This window comes from Physeter macrocephalus, chromosome 14, assembly GCF_002837175.3.
Source record: "Physeter macrocephalus isolate SW-GA chromosome 14, ASM283717v5, whole genome shotgun sequence".
In the NCBI taxonomy this organism is placed as follows: domain Eukaryota; kingdom Metazoa; phylum Chordata; class Mammalia; order Artiodactyla; family Physeteridae; genus Physeter; species Physeter macrocephalus.
This window is the reverse complement of record NC_041227.1, coordinates 72197963-72208969: the sequence shown is the minus strand read 5'-3', so window position 1 is coordinate 72208969 and position 11007 is coordinate 72197963. Positions and strand designations below refer to the sequence as shown.

Sequence of the window (11007 nt, the reverse complement as noted above, 5' to 3'; positions counted from 1 at the left end):
ACAGATGAATGGATAAAGAAGATGTGGCACATATATACAATGGAATATTACTCAGCCATAAAAATAAACAAAATTGAGTAATTTGTAGTGAGGTGGATAGACCTAGAGTTTGTCATACAGAGTGAAGTAAGTCAGAAAGAGAAAAACAAATACCGTATGCTAACACATATATATGGAATCTAAAAAAAAAAAAGGCTCTGAAGAACCTAGGGGCAGGACAGGAATAAAGATTCAGACATAAAGAATGGACTTGAGGACACAGGGAGGGGAAAGGGTAATCTGGGATGAAGTGAGAGAGTAGCACGGACATATATACACTACCATATGTAAAATAGCTAGTGGGAAGCAGCCACATAGCACAGGGATATCAGCTCGGTGCTTTGTGACCACCTAAAGGGCTGGGATAGGGAGGGTAGGAGGGAGACACAAGAGGGAGGAGATATGGGGATATATGTGTACATATAGCTGATTCACTTTGTTATAAAGCAGAAACTAACACACCATTGTAAAGCAATTATACTTCAATAAAGATGTTTAAAAAAAAAAAAGCTTTTGAGTGAACACTTTGGGAATACTTTTTAAAAAAATACTATGTACTGGTTGGCTTAAATAACAAACATTTATTTCTCACTGTTCGGAGGCTGGGAAGTCCAAGATCAAGGTGCCTGTAGATTCAGTGTCTGGTAGGACCCGCTTCCTGGTTCACAGATGGCCGTCTTCTCACATGGTGGAAGGGGCAAGGGAGTTCTCTAGGGTCTCTCTTTTATAAGAGACTGATCCCTAATCACCTCCCAAAGGCCCCACCTCCAAATAGCATCACATCGGGGATTAGATTTCAGCATGTGAATTCTGGGGGGTCCCGTACCTTCAGGCTAGCACCCCATGAGGGAGGTAACCGTCCTGGGGGGCTACACTCCACTCTACAGGTTAGATCTTTTCACTCCGTGCAGTGGGGTGAGAATATGCATGACACCCAGCCCTGTGAGTCCTGGGAGTTATTCTGACCACTTCCAGAGGTTCTTTCCCAGCCTGGTTCGTTTTCTTACACACGTGAACAGAGCAGTGTTCAGCCAAAGACACAAGAACAACCCTCTGCTGATCTCTGGCTCTCTCTCTGTCTTTGTTTTCTCCTCTCCAGGAAACTTCCACGCACATCCTAGTCTCCAGCCCTCCAGCCCAGACTCCACACTCGGCCTCCTCAATTCCACGAGGCCACCAGACTTGTCTTTGCTCCTCTCCATATGCTTATAACCAGCGAACCTCTCCAGGCAGTGAGTTGGGGTATTCCTAGGGCTCACTTCATTTGTTTCCCTTCTTGTGGGAACCACTGTCCTGTGCTGTCTCTTGTTCAGTTTCTGAAAACTCTGGGTTCATGCATTTTATCTGCCTTCCTCAGCTGGATCAGAACTCTCTTTTTCCCTCATGGCTGGAAGTAGGAGTCTCCCTCATCTTATTTTTAAAACTTGATTCAGAGTTGCCTTTTCCAGAAAGAGTTCCCCAGAGATTCATGTCTATTCTCTGACTTCTGGGTGATTACCTATCCGATCCCCACCCCTGAGTCCAGTTGCCAATTGAAATAATCTTCTTTATTTCTAGATGCACAAACTCACCTCCAAGTCACAACCAGTCTGTAAGACAAGTGTGATCATTGTGCTTTTTATGGTCAGTTAACTAAGACCCAGAGGGCTTAAAAGGGCTTCCCTGGTGGCGCAGTGGTTGAGAGTCCGCCTGCCGATGCAGGGGACACGGGTTCGTGCCCTGGTCCGCGAAGATCCCACATGCAGCCGAGCGGCTAGGCCCGGGAGCCATGGCCGCTGAGCCTGCGCGTCCGAAGCCTGTGCTCCGCAACGGGAGAGGCTGCAACAGTGAGAGGCCCGCGTACCGCAAAAAGAAAAAAAGAAATCTTCTTTATTTCTAGATGCACAAGCTCACCTCCAAGTCACAACCAGTCTGTAAGACAAGTGTGATCATTGTGCTTTTTATGGTCAGTTAACTAAGACCCAGAGGGCTTAAAAGGGCTTCCCTGGTGGCGCAGTGGTTGAGAGTCCGCCTGCCGATGCAGGGGACACGGGTTCGTGCCCTGGTCCGCGAAGATCCCACATGCAGCCGAGCGGCTAGGCCCGGGAGCCATGGCCGCTGAGCCTGCGCGTCCGAAGCCTGTGCTCCGCAACGGGAGAGGCTGCAACAGTGAGAGGCCCGCGTACCGCAAAAAGAAAAAAAGGAATCTTCTTTATTTCTAGATGCACAAACTCACCTCCAAGTCACAACCAGTCTGTAAGACAAGTGTGATCATTGTGCTTTTTATGGTCAGTTAACTAAGACCCAGAGGGCTTAAATTATTTGCCCAAGGTAACACAGCAGTGGTAAAGACAGAACTCAGACCCACATCCTTTGACTTTTCATGACCTATATTGAAATAAATTCCATACAGAATAAAGGGTTAGATGGAAAAAATGAGAAAATAAAAAACTAGAAGAAAATATACATGGCTATTTATTTTACCTCTAAAGGTAAACAAAGGTAATGAGTAAAAGGCAGACCGTTTTGTTGTAGGACTGTTCCAGAACCAAAGCAGACTTGCGGATTTAGGCATTTACTTTGCCCCTCATTTTACTTCATTAATACTGTTATTGTACGGTGATAAATAGATATTTATATAAACTTTCCCTCCCTCTCCCATCCTGAATGTTTTCTTTAAGATAGAATTTTTCAGAACCAGAATTTAGGCATAATATTTATGTGTAACCTTAATGTTCTTTACAGATATTTCTGAAAAGTTGGAACCAATCAACATCCTCACCAGCGTATATGAGGGTGCAGATGGCATTAAATGTTTACTAAAATTTGGATCATCATTTTTGTCTCTGCTGATTTTGCCAGTTTGCAAAAAAATGGCCTCCTACTTTGTGGTACAGTTTTTTTCCCCCATTTCTGGCATGGCTGTACGTTCGTTTAAAATCATATTAGGAATTTATTTGTATTTTCTGTTTTATGGGAGAATCTAAGTGTTTTAAAAAAAAGGTTTTTTTAATCTGATCTGTAGAAGATAATTACATAGCAAGGACATTGTCATATTTGTTGTAAAAATATTAAGAATAAATTTATTTAACTGAAACTTTCATGTAAGAAATGGAGATTGCCTTAGAGAAGCCTTGATATTGAAATAGCAGGTTAGAAGAAACAAAGTCTGTACCTGCCTGAAATCAATATCTCTGCTGTCAGTTTACTCTATCTGCCTAATTTTCCGGATTTTATCTGTATGTCTCTGGCTTTCTCCTCACCCCATCCCTACCCTCCATCTTTGAGCTGCAACTCCTCCTGTAAGTGGGATTTGAAGCATAAACACATGGTAATCGCTTTTGAGCCCATCTTCCTCTCTCTCTCCTCCCCCTCTAGACTCTTCTTACGCAGTAAGTATCATAACAGTCACGGGACGGGCCTGTGAACCATCTGCCATTAGAGAGAGAGCAGCTGAAAAGAAATCCTGTGTAGATTAGAGGTTGTCTCCTTCTGTCTCTTAAACAAGCACAACTTGGATTCGAACTGCAGTATGAACAAGAGAGGTAATCTCAGCGTCCGGGCCATTTAATGTACATACAATTAGCACTGCGTGGTTGAAGAATTCCCCCAAGGGACCAGGACGAGCAACTGTCCATGAATATCTCAGTGGAATCTTTTATATGGAATCTCCAGAGAGGAAGAGCAGATCATACCATTAAGCAAGTCAGAGAGGTAAAGACAGTGACATAAAATATTTGTAGAAAATCTGTTTTACGTGGCCATATCCTTGCCAGGTGAAAAAGCCACCCACTCATTCATTCATTTATTCATTCAGCATGCACACACAGCATGTCCAGTGCAGGAGCGGACCCAAGTCATGGTTCCTATGAAAGCTCACAGCTTAACGGAGGAGACCAGACAAGTAAATAAATAATGGTCTACTATAACTGTAACGATGACCTTTGCGAGTGACATAGATAGCTTGACTAGAATCCTAGCCTGGGAAACTCACTAACTGTGTAACCTTGGGCTTAAATTTTCTGAGGCTTTAATCCATCATTTGTAATATATGGATAACAATATCTATCACTAAGCCATTTCTATCAGGATTAAACACATAATGACAACTTCAGGGACTATATTCAAGAGGCATTTAATAGGTGATTAAAGACAAAGGTATGTCCGAAGTAAAACGATAATTCAGAAAAGCTGCTCAACAAGAAAAGACAGCCCAGTGATATTTGAACTGGATTTTGAGGGAAATGTAGGAGTTTGCTAAGTAGATAAGGCAGAGAGGCAGCTGCAGACAGAGAGATGAGCACACATAATATCTGAGAAGCATGAGATCACAACCATTTTGGGTCAATATTTGAAAGAAGGCATGTGGTAAAGGTGGGATGTCAGCAGGGGAGTGTGGCAGATTCGTTGTCATGAGGTTTCACATAGGGTCATGGTCCGTGAAATAGCCCTTTAGGCTGAGCAAGCCTAGGAACTTGCTTTTTATCAGTGTTCTGTGATAGGCTTAGATCTTCAGAGAGACTCACATTAGTCCAACTTCTGATAGACTGATATATAACCAGAAAGCCTGTGTATCTTTCCATTGAGAAATCTGACTAATAGTAAGGATTGGGTGCTTACATCAGCACATCAGCACACAGAGCACAGACGGTGGCTTCTCAGCGAAGACAGCCTGAGGCACACTTCTCCCTAATAAGCAGAGTCTACTGGCACTAGTGTTCCCTCTCTCCTGGATAGGGACGTCACCAAGGCCAAAAGATGCCTCCCTGAGTCTTTGCCATGCTGACAAATGACTGCCCCTTCTGGTTGAAAATAGAATCCAAATTTCTTGAGATTGTCAACCCATTAATTTAGATCATGGTTATGTCTTGCTTCCATCTGGAAGACAGTACCCTGCAGATGACCCTGTGTGTCTTTGCTCTAAGCCTTCAGCGAGCTTGTTCATCACTGTATCTACACTTCCTGGAACAGCATCTGTCTGCATTAGTACTCAGCAAATATTGCTTAACGAATGAACAAGTTATTGGGTTCACTTTACTCCAGTTTTATACTTAAACTTTCAGAATGCTATCTTTTGGTTAGTGGGGTGACCTCACTCTTGGCCTCTTTCCTCCATGTACCTCCTACAACCTGGTGGACCTAGAATTTAGATAATATGGCCAGGGAAGCTGATGGAAGGCTTCAGGGCAGAAGGTTAGAGTCTAGAGAGTCTTGTATTTTAAGCCAAGGAATGATAATCAGAGGCCTAAGTTCATTGTACCTTCCTGTTCTTCACAGAAACAGCTACCTTTTATCCTGTGTTCAGTAATTCTAGCTTCTCTAATAGATAAGCCCTGAATTGCAGAGTTTTAACCTATTAAGTTGGATTTTTCACTCACTCCTGGTCCAGGGTGAGTGTTTGGTGGGTGTCTTCCACGCAGTGATTCAGGGATCCAGGCTCTTTCTATCTACGCTCTGCCATCCTTGAGAGCAGTAGTTGTTTACATATAGTTCCCCGTCCAGCGGCGTCAACGTCACGGGGAACATGTAAGAAATGCTAATTCCTGGGTCCTGAATCAGAAACTCTGGGGATGGGGCCCAGCCATCTGTGTGTTAACAAGTCCTCCAGGTGATTTTTATAAACATTAACAATTTAGAACCATATTGCTAAAGGAGGGCGGTGTAATTTTGGTAACTTGAATTGGAATTTGTTCCAAAGCGATAATGTTGCTATGAGAAATTAGATACAGTAGGAATGGTAATTGTACCACTATTCAATAAATTTTTTTTGAGTCCTAACTGTGTGCCAGACCCCATGGTAGGCACTGTAGATACACTGATGATCAAGATGGTGATCTATTACTACTCTACTTCAGATATTTTGGATCAAATATGCTTTTATTGGCTTATCTGTGTACTTAGATTGGTACCCAATTAATAGAGGTTCAGGCAATTAATAGATGTTTATCAAAAGAACATGAACGATGAGTGAATCATTTTGTCCTCTTGGAATCCTGATTTCTAACCCTGGAAAAGAAGGAATTGGACTTCCAAATTAATCCTTTGGGCCCCTTCCAGATGTATTTTAGTAAAATACGTCTCTAATATTTAGAGGGAAACCTCCCTGGTGGGTAGCCTTCTTGGCTCTTCCTGCTGCCTATGGTCACAGAAAATGTTTAAAAGAATATTCTGGAGCAAAGCCCCAATCCACAAATAGAGAGGGGATTTCTTAGGTTAGGATAATAATGATAACGATAATGGTAATAATAACCAAAGTTAACAATTAGTGGTCACTGCCTAAGAGGCAGGCATTTTACATGCGTTATTTTACAGAATCCTCACAATCTTTGAGGGAGTTACTATCGTTTATCCATAGTAGAGATAAAGTTACCAAGATTGAGAAGTTCAACAAATCGACCAAAGTCACACATTTAGTAAGTGGGAAGATGGGGATTCCAGCTCAGGCTTTGGGTGTTTCTAAAGCTTGGGTGCTTAACTTCTAGCTTAAACTGTGAAACCAACTTTAAGTTTATGACAGTAGAAGTAAACCCTTAGGCTATGGCTGGGAAGGAACTGGATTAGAGGGGGAAGAAAGTACTTAAAGCTTCTGTAGCATATTGATAGCAGATGCGTGGGGTAGTGAGAGAGAGGCCCTTTGCGAAAGATTCGCAAGAAGGAAAGAGCTTCTATAATCAGACAGAGCAAGTCCCGGACATTTACATGCCTGGGTCCTGGCAGAGGTCCCGCCTACAGACTGCAAGCCTTTGGACAAATCAATTAACCTTCATGAGCTTTACAAGCATGTGGCCTATAAAAGGATGGTGATACCTTTAATGACTGTCTTGCATGGGCATTATGAGGGTCCAGTGAAAAAAAAACATAGCACATAGAAAAATGGTACCCATGGAAGGCGTTCTTAGAAAGTAGAGCTTTGTTATAGACCTTAACACAAAGCCATGGACATTGTCAGGGTGGATTGGAAGAGGAGATCCCTGAGTTGGGCTTGAAAATGTGTACAAATTCCACAGACAGATGAGAAAAGGACAATCGCTGCAGAGAGAGACTAACTTGTGCAGAACCGCAGAGGCATATAGCAACAAGGTGTGTCTGGCAAATAGTAATGGACTTGCTTGAGTGGGAGTATGAGATGTGGCTTGGGGGTGAGCAGAAAACAAGCAGAGAGAGAGACAAGGCCTAGAGATGCTTCTGATATTTTCCCGAAGAATGAAACTTCAGTGTACTTATAGTGAAATGAAAACAAAAATATTGCTGAAGTATAAGTGAGAAAGTGTTTTGTGCAAATCCTCCGCAAGCTCCAGGGCACCAGTCCAAACATTAGTTATTGCTTTTGCTACCAGTGTTGTCAAGTTACAGCAAGCCGGGCCTTGCCATCCTTAAAAGACTGCATGCGCAACATTTCAAATGGTCACAGGAGATGCTAAAAGAAAAAAAAAAAAAAAAAAAAGCATCCAAGGGGAGGAGGGAAATCGTCTCAGTCCAAATTGAGGATGATTTATTACCATGAGTAATCGATAGTAGTAGGTCCACATCCATTTTATATCTAATTTAAAAATTTGAGGTCTCAATGTGCTCATTAAAGAATATAATGGATTTACATATTTTAATTATGTTTTATGGATTGTGAACATAATGTAATTAAGAGACTTTTCAGGAGGCATGATGAATGAACAGGGTGGCCCAGCATATGGCAGGAGACACCACACTGAGTGAAGTCGGGTGAGAGGAGTCCAGCGCACGGCTGAAGGCCCAGGTCAGAGCATCGGGTCGATATTCACGGTGATGGGAGCCTCATGATGCTGCCTCTCCGGCCTCTCTGACGTCTGCCCCTCCTCACCTTCTCCTGTGCTGCTGCCTGAGTTTACAAATCCATTCGCCCTTTTATCTTTAAATATGGTTAAAAAAAAAAAAAAAACCCACATAACATAGAACCCACCATCTCAACCATTTAAAAATTTACAGTTGGTAGTGTTAAGTATATTCACATTGTTGCAGCACAGATCTGTATTGTTTTCATCTTGCAAAACTGAAACCCTACACCCATTAAACAACAAACCCTCATTCACCCCTCCCCCCAGCCCCTGGCACCCACCATGTGACTTTCCGTGGCTATGAACTGACCACTCTAGGTGCCTCACCTAAGTGAAATGATTAGTATTTGTCTTTTTTTGGTGTGACTGGTTTATTTCACTCAGCATCATGTCCTCAAGCTTCACCCATGTTGTAGCATGCGACAGGATTTCTTTCCCTTTTAAGGCTGAATAATATTCACTGTATGTATAGGCCACATTTTCTTTTTCCATTCATCCATTTTTTTTTTTGGCCATGCCCCACGGAGGCCTGCGGGATCTTAGTTCCCCGAACAGAGATCAAACCCGTGCCCCCTGCATTGGAAGAGTGGAGTCTTAACCAAGAGACCGCCAGGGAAGTCGCTGTGCATTCATCCTTTGATGGACATTTGATAGCCCTGCTTTCTCTGCACGGTTATTATGACTCAGTTTGCACCCAGCCTCAGTCTCACGATTCCTTAGACTCACATCAGCCCACAGTGGGCCTTTTCTTGGATAACCAGGCCACTCCCCTGTTTAAAATCTGTTGATCCTTGGACGGTTGTCACTCCTTAGTGTGACTTATGCTGCTCTCACCATCCGGCCCCTTTGCCTTGCAGTTCTGGCCCCCATTCAGCCATGCAGTCCACCTGTCCAGGCTAGGCCACCTCTACCCAGCGTTCACCGTTTTCAACCACATTTGCACTTTCACACATCCGGTGTCTGTGCCTGGAATGTCCGAGTCCACTACTTGTGAGGCCCTTCTGGATCCACCATCCTCTAGGCCATCTCCTAATCAAACAAAGAAGAGTCTAGGATGGGTTGGTCAACCACAGCCAGTGGGCCAATCTGGCCCTCTGCCTGTTTTTATAAAGTTTTATTGGGACACAACCATGCCTATTGTTTATGTATTGTCTGTGGCTGCTTTGCCACTACAATTCAAAGCTCTTTAAAGAAAACATTTGCCGACCCCTGCTCCAGGCCATCTCTTACATTCAAATCCATCTTTGCTACTTCCTAGCTATGATTTTGGGTAAGTCAACATTTCTGAAAGTGGATAATGATGATAATAATTTATAGCTTTGATTATTATTATTATTGTTACCACTTTCCAGCTTTATTGTGAAGACTGAGCTAATACCTATAAAGTTCTTGGCACACAGTTGCCAGGATGGCTGTTAAGGCAACGAGGTCGTCTATTTTAGCTTATAAAATGGACACAGCACGATCCCAAGCAGTGGCTACAGCCCAGACTTCTCTTGCCTTGAAGGCAGCGAGGCATGTAAAAAATTAGGGTCCAAATTCTAGATCACACCTATTTTTAATGTGAACTGGGAAACTCCGATTTTCTCATCTGCCAAATGAGGAAAATAATACCCGGCCTTCAGGTTTATCGTGGGGATTCAAAGCAGCAAGGATTTGAATTGTGATTTATGGATGAAAAGCCTACTGCACACGGCAGCAGAAAGCAGATACTCAGGAGAGCGCAGTTTCTTTCTTCTTCTTCCAGGCTGCCTTCTAATCGCTTGCTTTGTTCAATTATCTTTACAACACCCTTCTGCCTATGGGATGAATTGTGAACGGGCTCTTGGGCTGATGCCGCTGGGAGTGCTCCCTCCACTTCTCCGTGTGCTTGTGTGTCTCACTGTACCTTCTCTCGGGGAACCATCTAGAAACTGTCATTTATATTGACCTGCAATCTCACCCCTTTCCCTTCCTCCCAATTACTATTGGCCTCTAGGGGGAGCTCAAGACTTCATTGTTCTTGCTGGCCTGGGTCAAAGGCAGAGTACAGTCGGAGTCAGCTAACAGATACTCAGTAATTATTTGCTGAATGAAGGGAGAGATGCATGGCAGGATGGATATCAGAGAAGAGGGTAAAGCTTGAAGGCTCCTGAAGGCTTTTTCTCAGTTAAAATTTTACATTTTGGGGATTCTCTCTTCTTCGCTTCATGTTTGTCTCTGAGGGCCCTAATTTGAAAGTGTTCCTCAACTTGGATGGAAGCCAATCCACCCTTTATCCTTTCCCCCATCCCTCATTAGAAAGATAGGCACCAAGGAAAGTGGGAACCAAAGGCAAAGAACAGCCTGGTGGGCGTGGGTGCTCAGGCCAGCTATTCCAGAACGAGCGCAGAAGCATTCCCAGCCCGGAAGCATTTCCCTTCATTTTCTTCACCTCAGATCATCCTCAGCATGGGAGGTCTTGAGACCCAGAATTGGAATCTTCCAGGAAGGAGACCAAGTTAGCCACTGAGCCTCAGATCTTTGTTCAATTTGGGCAAAAACACTGTGTAACACAGAAACTGTCGGATCCAATTTATCTGACAGCTACACTGGTGTTTGAGAACATAAGTTCCAAGTAGAAATAAAGTGTTTATAGCCTGAAATTGCCTCTGTCTCCTGAGGATGACTTAAGTCATGGTTCATAGGTTGGTCAAGGACTTCGAGTTCCGATTCTTGCTCTGTCATATTTTTTGTTCTGTCTCCCTATCTTGGAAGCAAACAAAAGGATGGGAGCAGAAGCAAGAAGAACTACAGTCCTGCAGCCTGTGGAACAAAATCCACATTCACAGAAGGATAAACAAGATGAAAAGGCAGAGGGCTATGTACCAGATGAAGGAACAAGATAAAACCCCAGAAAAACAACTAAATGAAGTGGAGATAGACAATCTCCTAGAAAAAGAATTCAGAATAATGATAGTAGAGATGATCCAGGACCTCGGAAAAAGAATAGAGGCAAAGATCAAGAAGATGCAAGAAATGATTAACAAAGATCTAGAAGAATTAAAGAACAAACAGAGATGAACAATACAATAACTGAAATGAAAACTACACTAGAAGGAATCAATAGGCAGAAGAACGGATAAGTGACCTGGAAGACAGAATGGTGGAATTCACTGCTGCAGAACAGACTAAAGAAAAAAGAATGAAAAGAAATGAAGAC

General features: G+C 43.1%; 1 long non-coding RNA gene across 8 annotated transcripts in view; it reads left to right on the top strand.

The window, feature by feature from the left end:
- LOC102984234 (uncharacterized) overlaps nt 1-11007 on the top strand; it is a 550122-nt gene that overhangs the window by 511614 nt on the left and 27501 nt on the right. For 5 of the 8 annotated variants that reach the window (XR_008619292.1, XR_003683073.2, XR_008619293.1 and 2 more), the window contains 2 exons: nt 1139-1271; nt 2764-2799. The exons of 1 other annotated variant lie outside the window; for it this stretch is intronic. This is a non-coding gene — a long non-coding RNA (uncharacterized lncRNA). Of the gene's footprint in view, nt 1-1138; nt 1272-1918; nt 1933-2763; nt 2800-3396; nt 3572-11007 lie in introns of those variants that run through there. 2 more of the 8 variants (XR_008619291.1, XR_003683072.2) reach the window with 2 other exon arrangements.